The sequence below is a fragment of the Oncorhynchus kisutch genome, linkage group LG14 (assembly GCF_002021735.2).
Source record: "Oncorhynchus kisutch isolate 150728-3 linkage group LG14, Okis_V2, whole genome shotgun sequence".
NCBI lineage: Eukaryota > Metazoa > Chordata > Actinopteri > Salmoniformes > Salmonidae > Oncorhynchus > Oncorhynchus kisutch.
Window position 1 is genome coordinate 63530653 of NC_034187.2, and position 24304 is coordinate 63554956.

At 43.8% G+C, this 24304-nt stretch overlaps 1 long non-coding RNA gene across 1 annotated transcript; it reads left to right on the plus strand.

Moving 5' to 3' along the window:
- Positions 1-1027: 1027 nt before the first annotated feature.
- Positions 1028-22607, plus strand: LOC109903107 (uncharacterized). The gene is made up of 3 exons (XR_002256962.2): positions 1028-1439; positions 21742-21917; positions 22130-22607. It is a non-coding gene; the product is annotated as an uncharacterized LOC109903107 (long non-coding RNA).
- The last annotated feature ends 1697 nt before the right edge of the window (positions 22608-24304 follow it).

Genomic DNA, 24304 nt, shown 5'->3' on the forward strand with positions numbered 1-24304 from the left:
TTGCGCGAATGCCGCCATCCATCCACGGTTTCTGTTTAGGGTAGGTTTTAATAGTCACAGTGGGTCCAACATCTCCAATGCACTTCCTTATAAATTCACTCACAGAGTCAACGTATAGGTCGATGTTATTCTCTGAGTCTGTCCGGAACATATCCCGGTCCGCGTGATCAAAACAATCTTGAAGCGTGGACTTCGATTGGTTAGACCAGAGTTGAATAGTTCTCGTCACTGGTACATCCTGTTTGAGTTTCTGCCTATATGACGGTAGGAGCAAGATGGCATTGTGGTTGGATTTGCCTGAAGGGAGGGCTTTGTATGCATCGCGGAAGTTAGAGTAGCAGTGGTCAAGTGTATTACCCCCGCGCAAAGTGCAATCAATATGCTGATAGAATTTAGGGAGCCTTGTTCTCAAATTTGCTTTGTTAAAATCCCCAGCTACAATAAATGCAGCCTCAGGATATATGGTTTCCAGTTTACATAGAGTCCAGTGAAGTTCCTTTAGGGACATCTGGTGTCTGCTTGAGGGGGAATGTACACAGCTGTGAAGATAACTGACGAGAATTCTCTTGTAAGGTAATATGGCTGGCATTTGATTGTGAGGAATTCTATGTTGGGTGAGCAGAAGGACTTGAGTTGCTGTATGTTGTTATGATTACACCATGAGTCGTTAATCATGAAGCATACACCCCCGCCCTTCCTCTTCCCAGAGAGGTGTTTATCTCTGTCGGCGCGATGCATGGAGAGGCCCTTTGGCTGAACCAATTCCGACAACATATCCCGAGAGAGCCATGTTTCCATGAAACAGAGAATGTTAGAATCTCTGATCTCTCTATCATTATTAGCCCATTCATTACCCCCGTACATCTTGCAGGTCACAAATGCATTTTATCAACAAATCTTGAAGACCTGTGTAAATGCACACAGCGATTTGGACACCGGATAAATCCCGAAACACAATCCACATTCTATCAATTCCGCTATTGGACAAAACTGCGCCTGTTCCATTTTGGAGGGCTGGTTGTTATTTGCTCATCATTATGGCTTTTATTGGTCAGGACTTCATATAATCTTAATAAAACATTATTTTCAACTGAATATATTTTATGTAATGCAAAAAAGGTTAAAGATATCACATTTGTTAACGTTTAGAAAAACTGTAGGAATTGCGCGCCCCTTCTTTAAAAAATATTGGTACGTTCTTTTCAATTGCGCTGCGAGCGTACGTTGAGGCACAAGAAGAACGGGAAACCTGATCCGTATAACATGAAGTGGACCAATTTCGGTGGTAATTGATCGGATTATTCTACTTTAAGAAAAGGAAACACCACACTACGGCATAATTTCATTTTTTCCCCTTCGAAGAGGAGGATGGTGGCCGGGTAGTCACAACTTCGGACACGCTGCTGTTCCTTGGCACGCGCACTGATCCAGTTGGTGAGGTGAGTGCTACTAGTAGCCCACTGGAGATGGAGAATGATAGGCTACATTGTTGTTATATTGTTGCACATCATAACCACCTGTATGGGATGTGAGAGGGGTAGTTGTAGTCTGCAATGTCACAAGTTGTTGGTAAAATTTAAATCCAATAAAGGCTATGGAATAGTGCGTCAACAGCAAGCTTTATGCTTTTTACCTAGGAATCTGACGTAGGCCATTTCAGAGCTACAATATATTCAAAATGTATTCTTTAATTCATTGTCAAGTATATGCGCAATAATATGACCGTTGGACACCTATAAGCAAGCCAGCTGTGGTATCTAACGTGGGCTTTCTATGGCAATACAAACATTTAGAATGGAATGAATGAGAATGTGAAGGTAGGGTTAGGCCCTTCTTTAATGCTTCTTTATTACTTGACGACAGTGGCCTACTGATCTGTCACTTCTAGATGAGCACGCCTAGTGTTGCCTTTAGGGCTGATGAAGCAAAGCTTTCAGCTCTGTTCCAATGTGTAATTGCCCCAACACGTGGGCGGCCAAAGGGTACTACGGTACTGTGCCTAACTGATCATCATAATGCTCTATAATAACGGCAATTGTTGATATTCTCCAACAGAATTAGACATATTTAGACCAAGTTGGTAGTTTTCATAAATGCTTGCTCCCTCAGCCCTCTAAACTGGTTTTCATCTGCTTCTCCACGGTTCTCTGAAAAAACCCAGAATGTATAACATTTTGACATTTGTCTCCATGGGGGCGATGAGCAGTTATTTGTGCACTGGGGACCCATAATTATTACAATCTAGCCTGCCTCAGACCTGTCTTGTTTGTCTATCGTGTCAACCTTGGAGGCAGGAAAAGTTAGCCTGGGGCACCATGATGGCTTATTTGAGCAGCTCAGCTGAATCTGACAAGGCAAGCCAGATCAAAACTGTGATCTTATGAGGCCTGTATACAAGCCTGCTCTGTCTGAAGCCATTGTCTTGAAATGAGATCAGATAGCAGTTTATTGAACTCTTCCTCTGCTGTGTGTGTCACAGGAGGCTGCTGAGGGGAGGATGACTTTTAATGATGACTGGTATGGAATGGTCGATACCATTCCATTTATTCCCTTCCAGCCTTTACAAAGAGCCTGTCCTCTCCAATGAAGGTACCACCAGCCGTGTGTGTGCTTCTCTGTCTATTTACATATCTGGTGTGCTTTCATCATCTCTTTTGTGATGGATAGAAGAAAGAACAGATATAGGACTAGAAGGGACAATGACCCAGGAGACCAATATCACAGTGCCTGTGTAGTCTGCTGTCAGTTTGGTGTGTGGGTTAGTTGGACAATGACAGAGCTCCCATCTCCCCATGGTGCCACTGCTTTTCAGACACATCTTCTCTCTTGTAGTACAGGAAGTGAAATAACTAACAGTGACACTCTTTTTAGTTTTTTTAGGCATAGTCCTTTCAACAACCACTATTTCACACCTGGCAAACAGTTTGACTGCGTCCAGCTGGTCACCTGGAATAATATACATAGAATGAAAGATATGGACAGTAGGCTACATACTTTGTGAAATGACAGACTGGCTCTGGCTGGTTCTTTATCAGTGAAGTGGCTTATTGACCTCTGACCAGTTACAACACCACTCACTCACTCCTCTCAGGACTCACTCCAGGCTCAAGTGACATTTCCGATGCAAGAAAAAAGCATATTCTGTGTATCCCAGGGAATGGAATGGAACAGAGGCTGTTATTGTAATCAGCGAAACCACTTAACCTCATCCTTCCTCTTTCTCTCTCCCTCTTCTTCCTCCTCCTCCGTATCATCAGCCTTCTGTCCATCTGGCCCTCTTAAGACGTTTGGAGGTCTTCTTCCATTAAAGTCCCAATGCAGCCATTTCTGGGTAACAATTTAGTACCTTACTGTAATAGATTTTCATTTAAAATGGGCAAAAATAGCTTTTTGGAACTTTTCCAAGCAATAATAATTTTGCTAGGAAGGTCTGGGGGTGGTCTGGATGGGGAGGGGAAAACTGAAATTGGTCTATTAACCAGTTTACCGCATGGTGATGTCACCATGGAAATCCAAAACTCCTGCTAATGCAAACCTCCTGATTTTAAAATACAATCAGGAAATAACACTGATCAAATGTTTTGACACTTTTACAGTGTTAGTTTCATCAGCTGTTGTACAATAATGACACAAAACAAAGGAGAAAAAGCTGAAATTTGACTACTAGATCTTTAACAGAGAGTGGTGAGTGTCCCTTATAAAAGAGACTGACTATGGGTTACTGCTGCTCCCTCTCACTCTGCCTAGGCCCTGGGTGGGTGGTCCTGTAGCGAGAGATAGAGAGAACCTTAGCTAACACTACCATTCTATACTCCATATTCTAACTGATCTCATTGCGGTGGTGGTCGGCTGGTTTTATAAAAACAAGCTGATGTTTCCATCACTACGTGAGCTCCTGTGTAATGTGATGGAGGCCACATACACCACCACTAAGTGAGCTGCTGTGTAATGTGATGGTGGCCAGCCGGGAAGGTGCTTCATTGCCTTTTACTCGTGTGTGTGTGTGTGGAACGAGACGGAGAAAGCTGTAGCTCTCTGTACCATTCCATCAACATGATCCCACTACCTCATACTCCTCCTGTTGTCTGACATGAGGTGGTTATGAAGACCAATATGTTTATTTATTTAACCAGGTAGGCCAGTTGACAAGGTCTCATTTACAACTGCAACCTGGCCAAGATAAAGCAAAGCAGTGCGACATAAACAACAACACAGAGTTCCACATAGACAAACGTACAGTGAATAACATAAAATAAATATAATAATCTATGTACAGTGTGTGCAAATGTGCAAGAGTAGGGAGGTAGGCAATAAATAGGCCCTAGTGGTGAAAATAATTACAATTTAGCATTAATACTGGAGTGATAGATGATGTGCAAGTAGAGATACTGAGGTGTAAGACGGTAAGTAATAATATGGGGATGAGGTAGTCGAGTGTTCTATTTACAGATTGGCTGTGTACAGGTATAGTGATCGGTAAGCTGCTCTGACAGCTGATGCTTAAAGTTAGAGAGGGAGATAAGACTCCAGCTTCAGAGATTTTTGCAATTCGTTCCAGTCATTGGCAGCAGAGTGAATTCACTGCACTGTGGTGAACAGTTGCTGTAAGGAAGATGATCTGTAGGCCTATGAAGGGATGGAGGGGATAGACAGGCTTTGGGGTGTCCTTGTAACAAGATGACATGTTTGTCAGTTGTCACTATGTAGTTCAAAACAGTGCAGTGAATTCACTTCACATTGATGTGAGGCTTCAGCCTTTGGTTTGGTTGCTAGACCACTCTGTGTGTGTGTGTGAGTGAGAGAGAGAGCAGTGAAATAAATGCTAGCATTTTATTACTCCTCTGTATTGTATTGAGCAGGCCAGTGACCTAAGAATGGCAACCCAGTCAGTGATTGACTGAAGCTGAAGGTTGTTGACCTTTGCTGTGACCTATGGCAGGGTGGCGTTTCAGAAGGGATGTTTTCATTTTACCCGTTGGTAAATGTCAGTCAAGGTTCTCCAGGGGATCTGTGATTTCAATGAGAGTATAACACACACAAATATATATATATTACTCACACACACACACCAGCACAAGCACAGCAGACAAATAATTATCCTCTATTTGATAGGTACACTGTAGAGGACAGAGTGATTATAGTAAGGGAGGAGTCCTCTGCCTCTCTGGAGAGAAGGATGAGTTGGCTGCTTTGCTCTTTGGGTTAGGCTGACCTTCACCCTCCAGTCCGTCCATCAGTCCATCCGTTCGCTCCCCAGCACAAGCATGAGTGTGTGTGTTTTCATGCGTGTGTGTGGCACTCCTCAACAGCCTCTGATGGGCACAGACAGCGGGGGCACAGACAGCGGGGGCACAGACAGCGGGGGCACAGACAGCGGCTGCACAGACAGCGGCTGCACAGACAGCGGCTGCACAGACAGCGGTAATTCAATAGGCTTCCACTGACAGCAGGCAGCACAAACACACACACATTACTCCCTATGTGGAATTCCAAATGAAGGGCCTCCAGTCTGACCTGTCTCTCTGAGGTTGCTCAATGTCAATCCCCCTGCTGCAGCCGTCTCGTGTGTGTGTGTGTGTGTGTGTGTGTGCGTTTACAGTGTAGTTATCAAATCAAACTTTATTTGCCACATGCGCCGAATACAGCAAGGGTAGACTACTGTCAAATGCTTACTTACAAGCCCTTAACCAACAGTGCAGTTCAAGAAGAAGAAAATATTTACCAAGTAGGCTAAAATAAAAAGTAACACAATAACGAGGCTATAATACAGGGGGCACTGGTACCGAGTCAGTGTGCAGCGGTACAGGCTAGTTGAGGTAATCTGTACATGTAGGTGGGGGTGAAGTGACTATGCATAGGTAACAAACCACGAGTAGCAGTAGTGTACAAGACGGGGGGGGGGGGGTCAATGTAAATTGTCTGGTGGCGATTTTTTAAAATGAATTGTTCAGCAGTCTAATGGCTTGTGGGTAGAAGCTGTTGAGGAGCCTTTTGGTCCTAGACTTGGTGCTCCGGTACCACTTGCCGTGTGGTAGCAGAGAAAACAGTCTATAACTTGGGTGACAGGAGTCTCTGACAATATTATGGGCTTTCCTTTGACACCGCCTATTATATAGGTCCTGGATGGCAGGAAGCTTGGCCCCAGTGATGTACTGGGCCGTTCACACTACCCTCTGTAGCGTCTTATGGTCAGATGCCGAGCAGTTGCCATACCAGGCAGTGATGCAACCGGTCAGGATGCTCTCGATGGTGCAGCTGTAGAACTATTTGAGGATCTGGGGGCCCGTGCCAAATCTTTTCAGTCTCCTGAGGGGAAAAAGGTATTGTCGTGCCCTCTTCACGACTGTCTTGGTATGTTTGGACCATTGTTGGGGATATGGACACCAAGGAACTTGAAGCTCTCGACCCGCTCCACTACAGCCCCGTCGGTGTTAATGGGGGCCTGTTCCGCCCATCTTTTCCTGTAGTCCACGAGCAGCTCCTTTGTCTTGCTCACTTTGAGGGAGAGGTTGATGTCCTTGCACCACACTGCCAGTTCTCTGACCTCCTTCCTATAGGCCGTCTCATCATTGTTGGTGATCAGGCCTACCACTGTTGTGTCGTCAGCAAACTTAATGATGGTTTTGTGGGTTAGCACGGAATACAGGAGGGGTTTAAGTACACACCCATGTAGGGCCCCAGTGTTAAGGATCAGCGTGGCAGATGTGTTGTTGCCAACTCTTACCACTTGGGGGTGGCCTGTCAGGAAGTCCAGGATCCAGTTGCAGAGGGAGGTGTTTAGTCCCAAAGTTCTTAGCTTAGTGATGATCTTCGTGGACACTATGGTGTTGAGCTGTAGTAGAGAAACAGCAGCGTTCAATCTCACAAAGGTGTTCCTCTTGTCCAGGTTTAGAAAGGGCAGTGTGGAGTGCGATTGAGATTGCGTCATCTGTGGATCTGTTGGGGCAGTATGTGAATTGGAGTGGGTCTAGGAGGATGATGTTGATGTGAGCCATGACCAGCCTTTCAATGAACTTCATGGCTACCGACGTTAGTGCCACGGGGCGTTAATCATTTAGGCAGGTTACCTTCGCTTTATTTGACACAGGGGACTATGGTGGTCTGCTTGAAACATGTAGGTATTACAGACTCGGTCAGAGAGAGGTTGAAAATGTCAGTAATTACACTTGACAGTTGGTCCGCTCATGCTTTGAGTACACATACTGGTAATCCACCTGGACCAGCGGCTTTGTGAATGTTGACCTTTTTAAAGGTTTTGTTCACATCGGCTACCGAGAGCGTTATCACACAGTCATCCAGAACAGCTGGTGCTCTCGTGCATGCTTTTATTTAGATTTTTTATCTCACCTTTATTTAACCAGGTAGGCTAGTTGAGAACAAGTTCTCATTTACAACTGCGACCTGGCCAAGACAAAGCAAATCAGTGCGACAAAAAACAACACAGTTACACATGGGATAAACAAACGTACAGTCAATAACACAATAGAAAAATCTGTATACAGTGTGTGCAAATGAAGTAAGGAGGTAAGGCAATAAATAGGCCAATAGTGGCGAAGTAATTACAATTTAGAAAATTAAACTGGAGTGATATGTGCAGATGAGGATGTGCACATAGAAATACTAGTGTGCAAAAGAGCAGAAAAACATATGGGGGTGAGGTAGGTAGTTGGTTGGATGGGCTATTTACAGATGGGCTGTGTACAGCTGCAGCAATCGGTAAGCTGCTCTGACAGCTGATGCTGAAACTTAGTGAGGGAGATATAAGTCTCCAACTTCATTAATTTTTGCAATTCGTTCCAGTCATTGGCAGCAGAGAACTGGAAGGAAGGCTGCCAAGATAGGTGTTGGCTTTGGGGATGACCAGTAAAGTATACCTGCTGGAGCGAGTGCTACGGGTGTTGCTATGGTGACCAGTGAGCTGAGATAAGGCAGAGCTTTACCTAGCGAAGACTTAGATGACGTGGAGCCAGTGGGTTTGGCGACGAATATGTAGCGAGGACCGGCCAACGAGAGCATACAGGTTGCAGTGGTGGGTGGTATATGGGGCTTTGGTGACCAAACGGATGGCACTGTGATAGACTGCATCCATTTTGTCAAGGATCGGTAGGATAGTCAGTTTTTACGAGGGTATGTTTGGCAGCATGAGTGAAGGAGGCTTTGTTGCGAAATAGGAAGCCGATTCTAGATTTAATTTTGGATGGGAGATGCTTAATGTGAGGAAGGAGAGTTTCCGGTCATGCTTCAGTGTTGCTTGCCTCGAAGCGAGCATAAAAGGCATTTAGCTCATCTGGTAGGCACTGGGCAGCTCGTGTCTGGGTTTCCCTTTGTAGTCTAATAGTTTTCTAGCCATGCCACATCCGACGAGCGTCAGAGCCGGTGTAGTAGGATTCAATCTTAATCCTGTATTGACACTTTGCTTGTTTGATGGTTCATCTGAGTGCATAGCGGGATTTCTTATAAGCGTCCAGATTAGTCTCCCGCTCCTTGAAAGTGGCAGCTCTAGCCTTTGGCTCAATGCGGATGTTGCTTGTAATCCATGGCTTCTGGTTGGGATATGTACTAGAGGTCGACCGATTAATCGGAATGGCCGATTTAATTAGGGCCGATTTTCAAGTTTTCATAACAGTCGGAAATCTGTATTTTTGGGCGCCGATTTCTGAAAATATATATTTTTAATTTTTATATAACTAGGCAAGTCCGTTAAGAACACATTCTTATTTTCAATGACTGCCTAGGAACTGTGGGTTAACTGCCTTGTTCAGGGGCAGAACGACAGATTTTCACATTGTCAGCTCAGGGGTTCCAATCTTGCAACCGCACAGTTAACTGAGCATCAGCAGGCCCATAATCATTCATTCAAACAGCACTTTCGTGCGTTTTGCCAGCAGCTCTTCGCAAGCACAGCGCTGTTTATGACTTCAAGCCTATCAGCCTAATGGCTGGTGTAACCAATGTGAAATGGTTAGCTGGGTGTGCGCTAATACTGTTTCAAACGTCACTCACTTTTAGATTTGGAATAGTTATTCCCCTTCCGCTGCAAGAGCCGCAGCTTTTGTGGAGCGATGGGTAACGATGCTTCGAGTGTGGCTGTTGTCTGTGTTCCTGGTTCGAGCCCAGGTAGGGGCGAGGAGGGGGACGGAAGCTATACTGTTACACTGGCAATACTATAGTGCCTATAAGAACATCCAATAGTCAAAGGTATATGAAATACAAATGATATAGAGAGAAATAGTCCCTATAAATACTATGTTAACTACAACCTAAAACCTCTTCCCTTGGAATATTGAAGTCTCTGTTAAAAGGAACCACCAACTTTCATATGTTCTCATGTTCTGAGCAAGGACCTCAAACGTTAGCTTTTTTACATGGCACATATTACTTTATTCTCCAACACTTTGTTTTTGCATTATTTAAACCAAATTGAACATGTTTCATTATTTATTTGAGGCTAAATTGATTTTATTGATGTTTTATATTAAGTTAAAATAAGTGTTAATTCAGTATTGTTGTAATTGTCATTATTACAAAAAAACGATTTAATCGGTATCGGCTTTTTTGGTCCTCCAATAATCGGTATCAGCGTTGAAAAATCATAATCGGTCGACCTCTAATACGTACTTACAGTCACTGTGGGGATGACGTCAACGATGCACTTATTGATGAAGCCGATGACTGCAGTGGTGTATTCCTCAATGCCATTGGATGAATCCCGGAACATATTCCAGTCTGTGTTAGCAAAACAGTCCTGTAGTGTAGCATTCCTGCTTTAGTTTTTGCTTGTAAGTAGGAATCGGGAGGATAGAATTATGGTCAGATTTGCCAAATGGAGGGCGAGGGAGAGCTTTGTATGCATCTCTGTGTGTGGAGTAAAGATGGTCTAGTTTTTTTTTTTTTTTACCTGGTTGCACATGTGACATGCTGGTAAAAATTTGGTAAAACTGATTTAAATTTGCCTGCATTAAAGTCACCGGCCACTAGGAGCGCCGCTTCTGGGTGAGCATTTTCTTCTTTTCTTATGGCCTTTTATAGAGTTGATTGAGAGCGGTCTTAGTGCCAGCTTCGCTTTGTGGTGGTAAATAGACGGCTATGAAATTCTCTTGGTAGATAGCCTGGTCGACAGCTTTTCGTAAGGTACTCTACCTCAGGCGCGCAATACCTCGAGACTTCTTTAATATTAAACATTGTGCACCAGCTGTTATTGACAAATAGACACACACACCCACCCCTCGTCTTACCAGAGGTAGCGTCTCTGTTCTGCCGGTGCATGGAAAATCCTGCCAGCTCTATATTGTCTGTTTCTTCGTTCAGCCACATCTCGGTGAAACATAAACTGTTTCAGTTTTTAATGTCCCGGTGGTAGGATAATCTTAATAGTTGGTCATTTATTTTATTTTCTAATGATTGCATGTTAGCAAGGAGAAGGGAAGGCATTGGGAGTTTACTCGCTCGCCTCCGGATTACTCGCTCGCCTCCCCGATCTGCATCCCTTTTCCGCCATCTTTTCTTCACGCAAAAGGTGTGGATCTTGGCCTGTTCCAGTGAAAGCAGGATATCCTTCTCGTCGAACTCATTAAAGGTAAACGTTTCTTCCAGTCCACGGTGAGTTATCGCTTTTTTGATGTCCAGAAGTTATTTTCGGTCATGAGACTGTAGCAGCAACATTATGTTCCACAATAAGTAAATAAATAAGTTACACAACACAAAAAAAATGAAAATTGCACAATTCTTTGGGAGAATGTAAAACATCAGCCATGTTCTTCAGCGCCATCTTGATTTCTGTCAGGATGTCTTTTTTTTCAGTAAGTACTAAGCCATCAGCCAAAGATCAATAGGACTAGTCCTTTTATAATTCTGAATCTTCAGACAAGACCATGCATATCAAATGGCACGCTATTCCTAATGTAGTCCACTACTTTTGACTAGGGCCCATATGGCTCTGATCAAAAGTGGTGCACTATATAGGGAGTAATGTGCCATTTGGGACCTGGGATAATGTATAATGATGGAGAATCGAGTGTCGATCTCATTAGATCATTTGTAACCAGTTCTCTAACTCTCCTAAACAGTTTGTCCGACAGACATGGTTTATGTTTACTAGGCAGCAATAATATATTCTGAAGAGCTCATTTCATAGATTGCCTAAGGTAGAGTCTGTTAAGTTGGTCTCAGGCACAATGGTGGGTTCAATTTGATTTCAATTGGTACTATTAATTAGGCTTTTATTAATACGGGCTCGCATTGAGTGACCTGAAGATCCCTTTTGAATCTCTGACAAAAACAGAACAACAATATAGTCAATGTAATAGTCTGTAAGAGGGTGAGTGGGATGATATTGGTGTGTGTGTCTACAGTCTAGTTGTACCGTCAGGATGAGAGAATGTGTGTGTGTGTCAGTGTAGTTATACCATCAGGATGAGAGAAGAGGTGTGTGTGTGTGTGTGTGTGTGTTCTGCTCTTTTGTCTCTGTGCCACTGTCCCTCTTCCAGCCAAGCGCTGTTGTCAGACACTGCCTGCGGGCCATGTCTCTCTCTGTGCGTGTGTGTGGCCCTGTCCAGCAAGAGCGAGAAGCACGTGCAGGCCAGATAGAGAGAAGAGATGTGACCCACGGCACAGCGCTGTTTACATGTCTGTTTAGACGAGGGACGGGGGAATGTGGCGAGAGGGGACAGCCTTGTCTTGTACACACTCTTGCAAGAGGCTGTGGGCTAAAATATTGATGTGTGATGGTTGGTTGTTGCTATTGGCACAGGCTGTTGTCACATGTTGGGGACTCCGACTCTCCAAGTCTCTTCTCTCTGTCATCTCTTCTCAAGTCTCAGATTCAGCTCATTGTCGTTGTTGACCCCCTTTTTACTCCATAAAGTTCTCAGGGTGGCATTTTCCTCTCCCAATCATACACGCTATGAGTAAATACACCAGAATGTTTTCAATAAACGGCGGGTTGATACTGCAGCTCGCAATTGCATTAAGTGTAATATGAGTTTTGTCTCTGTCATCTCCACTAACCGTTAGTGCAATAGTTTAACTATCTCATTAGACTTGAGCCATGTCAACCTTTGCCACATCGTTGATCAAATCGGTCAACGAAACGCAGCTAAAGTATTTGAAAGAAAACAAATAGTATAAGCCCCATGTTATGGAGCGGGCCAGACTGGCTCATAACCCTCTGGAAATATGCTAATGAGTCTGAATGACCATGGATGCAGCGCTGTGATTGACCCTCTGGAAAGGAGCACAATGGATTGCTTGTTTGGTGATCACGAGGGCGCTCTGCTCCCACACACACACACACACACGCACACTCTTTCTGCTTCATTTGTCATGTTTTTGACAGTTTGTTTTTATGGGTTAGAACACACTTTGAACCCCAGAGTTAATCATTGTTAATCATTGTTAACTTCTGACGTCTCTAAGAAGAAAGACTTTATGGTTTCATGATAAGGGCCTCTTGAACCTGATCACCAGTGTTCACAAGGAAGGAAATATAATGCTACATGGGATGATTGACCGATAACAACCAAGATATGGCATCTGGTCTGTCCCAGGCGAAAGAAATACGTCTTTATCTAGTTATCTGATGTCTTTTCAACCAGGACTAGGTTACAACCTGACAATGAACTAGTTATGACATTTTATTACCAATTTTGCCTTCTGGATATTGATGGGATAAAGAACAGGAGTAGGAGATTGATTCTCACTCCAAACAACTTGTTCTTAAAGTGGACACTTCAGTGTAGCACCTTTTTCTGAGGGCACACTTGTTAAACGTGTAGCTAGAGGTGGCTCATCTAGGTGGGTGGTAGCCTGAGGCACAACCAGGTAGCTAGAAGTACAGTCACATTCAGCCTTTAAGATCTCCTGTGAGAGAGAGCCACCAAATGCAAGTCTCCTCTGATTAGTCTTCGTCTGAGAACTTAGCTTGTGAAACATGAGAGAGGCGAGATGCTGTGTAAACGTTCTGGGGATCAGTGGCGAGCGAGAGGTCTACTGGGACGTGTGAGGCTGGGGGCGTGTGATCGAGCTGTCTCACTGGATCGGTCTACCTCTCTTTTGCCATCTTCTCTTCCTCTACTCTCCTCCTCATGGCTTTCTCTCTTCCTTTCCCCTCTTTCTCTCTGTGAAGGCACTGAAAGATGCCATATTGATTGGGCTTCACCCAACCGACTGTAAAAAATAATGACCCATGAATCCCCTGAAACAAAGGACAACCAGTCAGTATAAACAGAATGTCAAGAATATCTCTATCCTTCTCGCTCTCATTATCACTCTTTCATTTTTGCGCTCCTTCACTTGCTCGCTCTCACCCCCCCCGTCCTATGGAGAGGCTGATTGCAATGCTGCTGTTACCATGGCAGCCAGTGGAACACATTAAGCTTTATAATAACACACAGAGTGGCGAAAGGGAAGAAAATAATCAAGAGCATGAGGAGGAAACTATAAATAGAGAGAGCAGTAATCCCTAGCATCATTTATTAAACCGTAACTTCAGATGGCTGTGTTTGCTTTGTAACACATCATTTCCCTTGCAGCTAGTACAGTATACACACTGTCCCTTCCCAGAGTCCCCTATCAAGTCAGTCAGTTTTAACAACGAGGGCTGATTCCAGTAATGTAGGATAGCTGCTATGGTGTTTGTGACCTCATTCAGCTATCCTGAGCTCCACTCTCGTATTTAAGGATGAATAATGACGCACCCCCAGTCATCTAGGGACAGTCAGACTGAGATGTGGCCCACGGGTGACTTTGTATTTTTTGTTGTTTATTACTGGATCAGAAATGTATGAAATCCAAAGCTCTGACAACGCCGTTCATTTCAGATTCTATTTTGTGTCTCAAAATGACTTATGGCAGTGTTTCAATGAATGGTGTCAAGCTCAGGAGATCCAATAATAAATCATAAAAGATCGATCTCGGGGATATTAACCAGATATTTTTTTTAAAGTATACTGAACAAAAATATAAATGGAACATGCAACAATTTCAAAAATGTTATGCGTTACAGTTCATATAAGGAAATCAGTCATTTGAAATAAATTAGGCCCGACTCTATGGATTTCACATGACTGGGCAGGGGTGCAGCCATGGGTGGGTTTTGTTTGTTCATATGTTCCTCTTTCTGTTGCAGTTGTAAAGGAGAACTTGTTCTCAACTGGCCTACCTGGTTAAATAAATTGCGTTGTTTGTAACTTATTTTTGTACTTATTTTGTACATAATGTTGCCGCTACCGTCTCCTCTTATGACCGAAAATAACTTCTAGACATCAGGACTCCGATTACTCACCAAAGACTAGCAGAATCCTTTTTTTCCTTTCACGACTCTGACGAGCCCGACGCGAAGGATATACTGCTTCCTTGGGAACGAGCCCCTATCCCCGTGTTCTGCGCAGAGAAAGAGGAGCCGAAGGGCGGGCTGCCTTCTGAGAATTAGTGAGCGAGTGATGGAATAAACAGACTTCCCTCCATTCTGCTAGCAAACGTGCAATCTTTGGAGAATAAAATTGGAGAGTTAAGCGGAAGATTAAACTACCAACGGGCCATTTAAAAACTGGAACATCTTATGCTTCACAAAGTCGTGACTGAACGACAACAATATCAACATACATACAGGTGGCTGGTTATACGATCTACCGGCAGGATAGAACAGCGGCGTCTGGTAAGATAAGGGGCTGCGGACGATGTATTTTTGTAAACAAGAGCTAGTGCACAATATCTCAGGAAGTCTCGAGCTATTACTCACCTGAGGTAGAGTATCATGATAAGCTGTAGACCACACTAGCTGTTTACATACCACCACAGTCAGACTGGAATTAAGACAGCATTTGAATGAGCTGTATTCCGCCAAAAGAAAACGCCCACCCAGAGGCGGCACTCCTAGTAGCTGGGGACTTTAATACAGGGAAACTTACATCTGTTTTACTAAATTTCTCTCAGTATGTCAAATGTGCAACCAGAGGGAAAACCACCTAGACTCCACACACAGAGATGCATACAAAGCTCTCCATCGCCCTCCATTTAGCAAATCTGACCATAATTCCTGATTCCTGCTTACAAGCAAAAATTTAAGCAGGAAGCACCAGTGACTAGATCAATAAAGTGGTCAGATGAGGTAGATGATAAGCTCCAGGACTGTTTTGCTAGCACAGACTGGAATATGTTCCAGGATTCCTCCAATGACATTGAGGAGTACACCCCATCAGTCATAGGCTTCATCAATAAATGCATCGACGACGTCGTCCCCACAGTGACGTGTGTATATATATATACCCCAACCAGAAGCCATGGATTACAGGCAGCATCCGCACTGAGCTAAAGGGTAGAGCTGCCGCTTTCAAGGAGCGGGACTAACCCAGAAGCTTAAGAAATCCTGCTATGCCCTCCGACAAACCACCAAACAGGCAAAGCGTCAATACAGGACTAAGATCGGATTGTACTACACTGGCTCTGGCTTTCGTCGGATGTGGCAGGGCTTGCAAACTATTACAGACTACAAAGCGAAGCACAGCCAAGAGCTGCCCAGTGACACAAGCCTAACAGACGAGCTAAACTACTTCTATGCTCGTTTCGAGGCAAATAACACTGAAAAATGCATGAGAGCACAAACGGTTCTACAGCTGCACCATCGGGAGCATCCTGACTGGTTGAATCACTGCCTGGTATGGCAAATGCTCAGCCTCCGACCGCAAGGTACTACAGAAGGTAGTGCGTACAGCCCAATACATCACTGGGGCCAAGCTTTCTTCCATCCAGGACCTCTATACCAGGCGGTGTCAGAGGAAGGCCCTAAAAATGGTCAGACTCAAGCCACCCTAGTCATAGACTGTTCTCTCTGCTACCGCACGACAAGCAGTACCGGAGTGCCAAGTCTAGGTCCAAGAGGCTTCTAAACAGCTTCTACCCCCAAGCTATAAGACTCCTGAACATCTTGTCAAATGGCTACCCAGACTATTTGCATTGCCCGCCTCTCCCCCTATTTACACCACTGCTAGTCTCTCTTGTCATATATGCATAGTCACTTTAACACTACCTGCATGTACAGTTGAAGTCAGAAGTTTACCTACACCTTAGCCAACTACATTTAAACTCAGTTTTTAACAATTCCTGACATTTAATCCTAGTAAAATGCCCTGTTTTAGGTCAGCTAGGATCACCACTTTATTTTAAGAATGTGAAATGTCAGAATAATAGTAGTGATTTATTTCAGCTTGTATTTCTTTCATCACATTCCAAGTGGGTCAGAAGTTTACATACACTCATTTAGTATTTGGTAGCATTGCCTTTTAAATTGTTTAACTTGGGTCAAATGTTTCGGGTAGCCTTCCACAAGCTTCACAATAAGTTGGGTGAATTTTGGCCCATTACTCCTGACAGAGCTTGTGTAACTGAGTCAAGTTTGTAGGCCTCCTTGCTCGCACACGCTTTTTCAGTTCTGCCCACAAATTCTCTATGTGATTGAGGTCAGGGCCACTCCAATACCTTGACTTTGTTGTCGTTAAGCCATTTTTCCACAACTTTGTAAGTATGCTTGGGGTCATTGTCCATTTGGAAGACCCATTTGCGACCAAGCTTTAACTTCCTGACTGATGTCTTGATGTTGCTTCAATATATCCACATAATTTTCTTTCCTCTTGATGCCATCTATTTTGTGAAGTGCACCAGTCCCTCCTGCAGCAAAGCACCCCCACAGCATTATGCTGTGCTTCAACCGTGCTTCACGGTTGTTATTGTGTTCTTCGGCTTGCAAGCCTCTCCCTTTTTCCTCCAAACATAACCATGGTCATTATGGCCAAACAGTTCTATTTTTGTTTCATCAGACCAGAGGACATTTCTCCACGAGAGTACTATCTTTGTCCCCATGTGCAGTTGCAAACCGTAGTCTGGCTTTTTTTATGCCGGTTTTGGGGGCAGTGGCTTCTTCCTTGCTGAGCGGCCTTTCAGGTTATGTTGATATAGGACTCTTTTTACTGTGGATGTAGATACTTTTGTACCTGTTTCCTCCAGCATCTTCACAAGATCCTTTGCTGTTGTTCTGGGATTGACTTGCACTTTTCGCACCAAAGTACGTTCATAGGAGTACGCTCTAGGAGACGGAACGCATCTCATTCCTGAGCGGTATGACTGCTTTGTGGTCCCATGGTGTTTATACTTGCGTAGTATTGTTTGTACTGATTAATGTGGTACCTTCAGGCATTTGTAAATTGCTCCCAAGGATGAGCCAGACTTGTGGAGGTCTACAATAATTTTTCTGAGGTCTTGGCTGATTTCTTTTGATTTTCCCATGATGTCAAGCAAAGAGGCACTGAGTTTAAAGGTAGGCCTTGAAATACATCCACAGGTACACCTCCAATAGGCTAATTGACATAATTTTCTGGAATTTCCCAAGCTGTTTAAAGGCACAGTCAACTTAGTGTATGTAAACTTCTGACCCACTGGAATTGTGATACAGCGAAATAATCTGTCTGGAAACAATTGTTGGAAAGATGACTTGTGTCATGCACAAAGTAGATGTCCTAACCGACTTGCCAAAACTATAGTTTGTGAACAAGAAATTTGTGGAGTGGTTGAAAAACGAGGTTTAATGACACCATCCTAAGTGTATGTAAACTTCTGACTTCAACTGTACTTACTACCTCAACTAACCGGTGCCCGGTTAGACATGCAGTTAGTTAAAGGCCCTGTGAGTAATTGGCACCATTTATTATAACTTACTTTTAAATGTAGTGTATCCAGGTTTTTGGATCTACATTAAGGAAGGGAAGTGAGCCATACTAACTCCATGTCAGAAGCCTATTGAGCTCTCTATGCTTAGCAGCGTTGTAACAACCCTTGCCATCTGACGATTTGAATGAAGAGTTCTTTTACCAAATCTAATTTTATTGGTCACATACACATTTAGCAGTTGTTATTGCAGGTTTAGCAAAATGCTTGTATATTACCTGGCTATAGTATTGTCTTCTACACAGTACACACCACAGATATTGTCTGACGAAACAATCCTATTTATTATATAGGTCCCCATTTCTATACAAAATGATCCCTCCCAAACAAGACCTAGTGGGGTCATTATTCTAAGCCTCCACTACAGATGCTGTGCATTCAGAAGTGTTCCATTTGCTAGACAAGAAATGTGATGTTATTTTTTAATTTAATTTTTTATACAGCGACGTATAGATCAAAACATAATATATTCCTTTTCAACTATCGTTGATTGCTGTGGATTGTGGTGTTACACATATCTGAAGCAGCCAGCCCTGGATAACACAAATATCTCCTGGATAACAGTAGACCTGTTTCCTGTCTGTCTCAGCCAGCCAACCCTAGATAACACACGCATATCTGTAGCGCAGTAGACCTGTTTCCTGTCTGTCAGCCAGCCAACCCTGGATAACACATTCTGTACTTTTCTGGAGACCATCAGACTTGTTTGGAGTGCGTCTGTTTGTCAGCCTTCCCCATTGCATGATGGTCCTGCTTGGCCCTGATTAGTCCTGTTGTCTCCTGCCTGCTTGTAATGCGTCTTATGATTTCAGCAGGCAGACCGTGACAGGCCTCTCCTGTAATGTATGTAGCCATGAAGGCAGCTGTAGACCTGCCCATGCTAATTGCAGCTTGTCTTCTCTGCTTCTGGAGGCTGGAAGGGCCACACAAAGAGAAGCTCTGACATGTGAAGGCCTGAGAGGGGAAGAGGAAGAAACTGTCCTCCTGCCTTCCTAGACGCCTACACACACATTTAACGGTCTGGAGACAGAGGGCAGAGCTTAGCACACACACAGCCACACATTCATATCCACTCCCTAAGGTCTCTGTAGGGGGTGCCAATTGAAAAGCCTGGGAATGTGATGTTTTATCGTACCCTACTGAAGGGCCTGGGGTGAGATGTCTAGTATCCTATTGAATGTAAAGCAATTTCAGTTGGAGAAAAACGCCAATTAGAAATTTATTATCGTTTTTCTGGCCTATTTTCACTATGAAATAGGCCAGGGTCGAAACAGAGAAATGGAGACTGGAGGGAGAGATTCTATATGAGATTGTGGAGAGAGACAAGGACAGGATGAGTGGGAGTGATTTACAAGTGGATGAGCAGAGAGAGAGAAAGGGAGAGGGTAAGCAGTGTGAAGTGAGAGCGATAACAACTGTTGACAAAGGGCCATCGTGTGCATGCACACATCTCCTTACCCATGTCAGAACACTCAACTGCTGTGTCATTATGTTGACATGGTATGAGGACTTACCCGACACCAGTCAACATGTGACCAGCGAGGAGGTGTGTTTGTGTGGGTGATTGCATGAAAGGGTTTTGTGACACCAGGACACAGTGATTATGATGACGTCATATTGAAACTAGGCCACGACAAACCAGTGATGGATAGGAGAAGGAACCATTAGGCTCACGCTAGTGCTCAGGGCTAACAGATGGCCAACCTGTGGCCCCTGTCCTTTAATGTGTGTGTGTGTGTGTGTGTGTGTGTGTGTGTGGCACCTCAATATGGTTGTGGAGACAGGGATTGTACTGAAGAAGACTGGGTTATTTCAAGAGAGCTGAATACTGGGAAAGAGAAGAGGGAATGGTTCATTTGCTTGCCAGAGGTGGTTTTTCACCCGTTGCCATAGAAACAGCAGCTCAATGTGTGTGAGTGTATTTGTGTATAAATGCATGTGCACATTGTGCAGTTTTTTTTCATCCTATCGCTGTGTGTGTCAGGGTTGGGCTCAATTCAGAATTGAATTCTTTACTTTTTTCTAATTTCATTTTGAAGTAGTAAACAGGATACAGAATTGCAATTATAATTGAAAGGAAATTTTAATTCAGTGAAATTGAATTAAAATGATTTCTATATTAGGTGTTGTCTATACAAACAGTTTATTAGGTACACCCATCTAGTGCCAGGTCTGAACCCCCCTTATCTGTTCCAGGAAAACATCCCCACACCATTACGCCACCAACCTGTACTATTGACACCATTTAGAATTAGGCCATGGACTCATGCTGCTTACGCCAAATTCTGACTCTGCCATCAGCATGACGCAACAGGAACTGGAATTCATCGGACCAGGATGTCTTTCCACTGTCCAGTGTTGCTGATTGCATGCCCACTGGGAGCCGCTTCTTCTTGTTTTTAGCTGAATGGAACCAGGTGTGGTCGTCTGCTGCAATAGCCTAACCGTGTCAAGGACTGACGAGTTGTGCGTTCCGAGAGGCCGTTCTGCACCCCACTGTTGTACTGCGTCGTTGTTTGCCTGTTAGCTTGCATGATTTTTGCCATTCTCCTTCAACCTCTCATCAACGAGCTGTTTTCACCCACAGGACTGAGGCTGACTGGATGTTGTGTTTGTCGCACCATTCTTAGTAACCCCTAGACACTGTCATGCATAAAAAGTCCAGGACGTTTCTGACATACTGGAACCGGCGCGCCTGGCACAGATGATCATACCATCCTCAAATTCGCTTAGGTCGCTTGTATTGCCCATTCTAACGTTCAATAGAACAGACAAGTCCACGTGACTCACGTGCCTGTAGGAGCTAACCATTTTTGTGAACAGGTGGTGTACCTAATAAAAAGTGTACATCTTGAACATAAATTTTAAAAGAAAATATATATATATATATTCACAGCCTAGCTCAGGGGCAGAACAACAGATTTTTACCTTGCAGCTCGGGGATTCGATCTTGCAAACTTATGGTTACTAGTCCAACACTCTAACCACTAGGCTACCTGCCGACCCGTATATTTTTGTGTATATAAACTGGGCGTGCATATATTACATGCATAAGCAATAGATTTTCAGGACAAACGCTCTTAAAATGTAATGATCATGGAAAACAAAACCTGTATGCAAATATTCTAAGTTATTATATTTCATTAATTACCTAGATTTTGTTGAATGGGGGGAATACTACATTTCCCAGAATGCATTAGTTTAACTCAAGTTGACCCTGAGGCCTTCAGAAATAGCCTAAACAAATGAAATGGTTGAAAATATAATGGTATATTCTAAGCACTAAAGTTAAGAGTATATTAACATAGTTTCCAGAGAAAAGGGATATATTCTTTGGTATCTGGAAGTGTCACCTGTCAGATTCAATTAAACTTATGTTCTATGACTGAGTGTAACTTATTTGAATTGCACAGAATTAAATTCTTCCTGACGCTTGAATTCAAATTCTACGTCCTGTGGTGTGGCCAATTTAGAATTTCGACTCATGAGTTGAGTGGAAGTCAATTCTGAATTTAGCCCAACCCTGGTGTTTAGCTGTGTGCACCCCCGCAATAGCGTGAGACCAGGGATGTAATTCTGCCTGTCACTTATGTAGCTTAGAGAATGCAAAACAGACTCCCCAACTACAGCGGTCACCATGAGAGCAGGCAGGCAGCCAGCCAGCCAGTATGTACAAAGAGGAGAAAGCTATTGTTTCCAGCCATGTCCCAGATGAAACTGACAAACGGATGACGTCCATCTGAGCTGCATGTCTGATGAAAACAGCCCTGTGCTAGCTGAGGTGGAACATTAGAAGATAAATGTCCTATTAGATGTGTTACCTGTTTTTTGGGGGGGGAGGGACAAAAATGTAAATGCTTTAACGGTGCAAAAAAACAAGTGAGAAATCTGAGGTCCTTTACAAGGACTCCCTCCTGTGGACAAAAACGGCACTAGAAAATAGTTCATCCTGAAGAGTAGATATTTTTGGTGTGACTATTTCTTTACCCTCTTTGTCTCCCTCTCCCTTCATTCCCCCTCTCCCAGGCAGCAGTAGCAGGGTTCTGATCCTGAGGAGATGACGGAGGTGGTAGAGCCCAAGCTGGACTTTGCATCCTCGGGTCGCTCGGGGAGAAGGAATGCCCTTCCTGACATCCTGGGTTCACCGGCTGGGGTCAACCCCACTGACCTGCAACTCAAATTGTCCGAGCTCCACCTCACAGGTGGGTTAGCTTAACCTGTTTTTTTTGTGTGTTTTGTGTCTCTCTCGGTCTCTGTGTCTAATTTAGTAGATGTAGGCCTAAAACAAAATTATTTGCCCAGGGTTCCAGGTTTTGTTCACAAAATAGGATTTTAACCCCATGGGTCTTTCCTGGTGAAATTAGGTGGAAAATGCTAACTAACTGCAGTCCTGTTGGTTTGTCTCTCTGTCTAGATGGTCTGGGAGAAGCCCAGTCTCCCACGGCAGAGGAGGCCCCACTCCCTACAGAGAGCTCTGAGAGGAATGAGGGATCATAAGGCTGTCTGGGGGGAGGCCCCTAACTAGCCCCGATGTTTATCTCCGGTGAAGCTGATGAGAACTGGAGAAGAGGGATGGATGGGTAGAATGATACAGAAGGACCGATGAAGGAGAGTGATGGGCCTGTTTTGAACAGCAGCTGAGCTGCAGAGAGAAGGATGATGATTGAGACCATTCCCTGTCCATCCTATCACCCAATCTGAAAAGACTCTTAAGAAAAGTGTTGGTGTGTGGGTGGAAAGATCACCTCTACTCCAACACACTGCCATGAGAAACAATGGATGTATGCTGATTACATACTGTTGTACACTACACATTTTTATGATTCGATCAAGACTCAAAACATTCAGCAACGGAGAAGTCACAAGTGAAAAAATAAAAAATGTACAATATCCTACTGGTGTCTGTTAATTGGCCACTGATTCAACACAGCCAATCATGTGGGACGATGGGCGGATCCTAGTGGCCAATAGTGGTTCAGAGCTTTCTGATTGATCTGGAAGAGAAAGTAATGATGTATTATAATGTACTGGATGTGTATGAAGAATGAGGTGAGAGTGAGTTAACTGTATAACAAGAGGCAGCTGGCTTCCTCTTTCGGTGTCACACAGACATTGATGTAATCATGAATTCACATCTGAGACGTTAATACAGAGGGCAGTGTGGTATGTACTGCATGTATGGGTTTTTAAACGTTGTTCAAATGGTTTTAATGACAACCAATGGGGCTAAAGCTAATGGATTGAGATGATTGCTGTGATTGTGACCAGAAGTGTTGATGTGTTTATTTGCAAAGTTTAGCTAGATGCTAAAGCTAACATTATGAATAGCCTGACAATCCAATCCCTATCTTTTAGAACATTCCTGAAATGAACCTGGCTTCTCACTGCCAACCATGTACTGTTGAAGCAGTCCGACGCTGTTGGTGCATTTCCATACAGGATTTACCTCAATGTAGGCTCAGACTTTTCTGTTTCCATCTACGCGGGCACCCGTGTCTCACTGAGCCCTGGTTCCGGCAGACCAGGTCTCACTTGTGGCCAACCCAGGCCAATGGTAGTTTTCAGCTGGCAATTACATAACAAACTGAACTTTTAACACCTCACAAAGCAACTGTTTTGATTATGCAGAGGCTGTAGATTCTGCTCTTCACTGTCAGCCCTAGCTATGGAAACCATTTCCCCTACTATAACATAAGGGTGTGTACACTAGTGTAAAGCTGGTGTAACACTTTCACAATGGCATGTGAAAACTGCTGTTGTGTTCCTCTCAGCTCAAGGCTGTCTTTCATTAAAAGGATTTATATTTTTCCAGACTTCTCAGAAAATGTGCCTGGTAGCAGTTTACACAAGAAACCTGCTTTGTTGTGTTCTATGGGTGCGTTCGTATTCACTCTGGTTATCTACTCTGATTTCAGAGCACTTTCATCTGAGGGTGCCAGAGTGCAGAATAACTCATTTATGAACGCTCAACACCTGTTGAATATGGCCGGTGTCAGTAAACGTCGACAAAAAAAGTGTTGCCAGCAGCACAGTTACAGTCACCAACACTCTGGATGACATGAAAACAGCCTAACCAGCTCTGACTATTTTACTCACCCTAGCAGAGTGAGGTGTTCTCTCATTTTAGTCTGGAAGTAGCTAGTCAACGTTAGCCAGTTAGCTTGGGTGCTTGACTACCGTTGTAAGGTCAGAATGCTCTGATCAACCCTTCTGACAACATTGAATTTAGGAACGCCCAGAGCACACTCTAGATTTAATTTACCAACACCCCCTATATCTCTGAAGTACTTTTAAACAGTATTTGGGCTATTGACCCATAGAAGACATGTCTACCAGGTCTTTGATGATAAAGACCTGGTAGACATGTCTTCTAAGGGTCTATAGTTTATCACAACAGTACATATGTTAATGATGTACCGTCTCAAAGAGGAATACCACCCACACTCACAGCAAGGCCTTGGAGATGGAAGGCTTGTGCACTTGCAGTGTGGTCAGCATATGCCTGTTGTCTGGGCATGGGAGCAAGCACCAAGCAACACCACCACCAAAGTGTTGCATCATGTATGGAGATGTCAGCATGCCTTCTGCC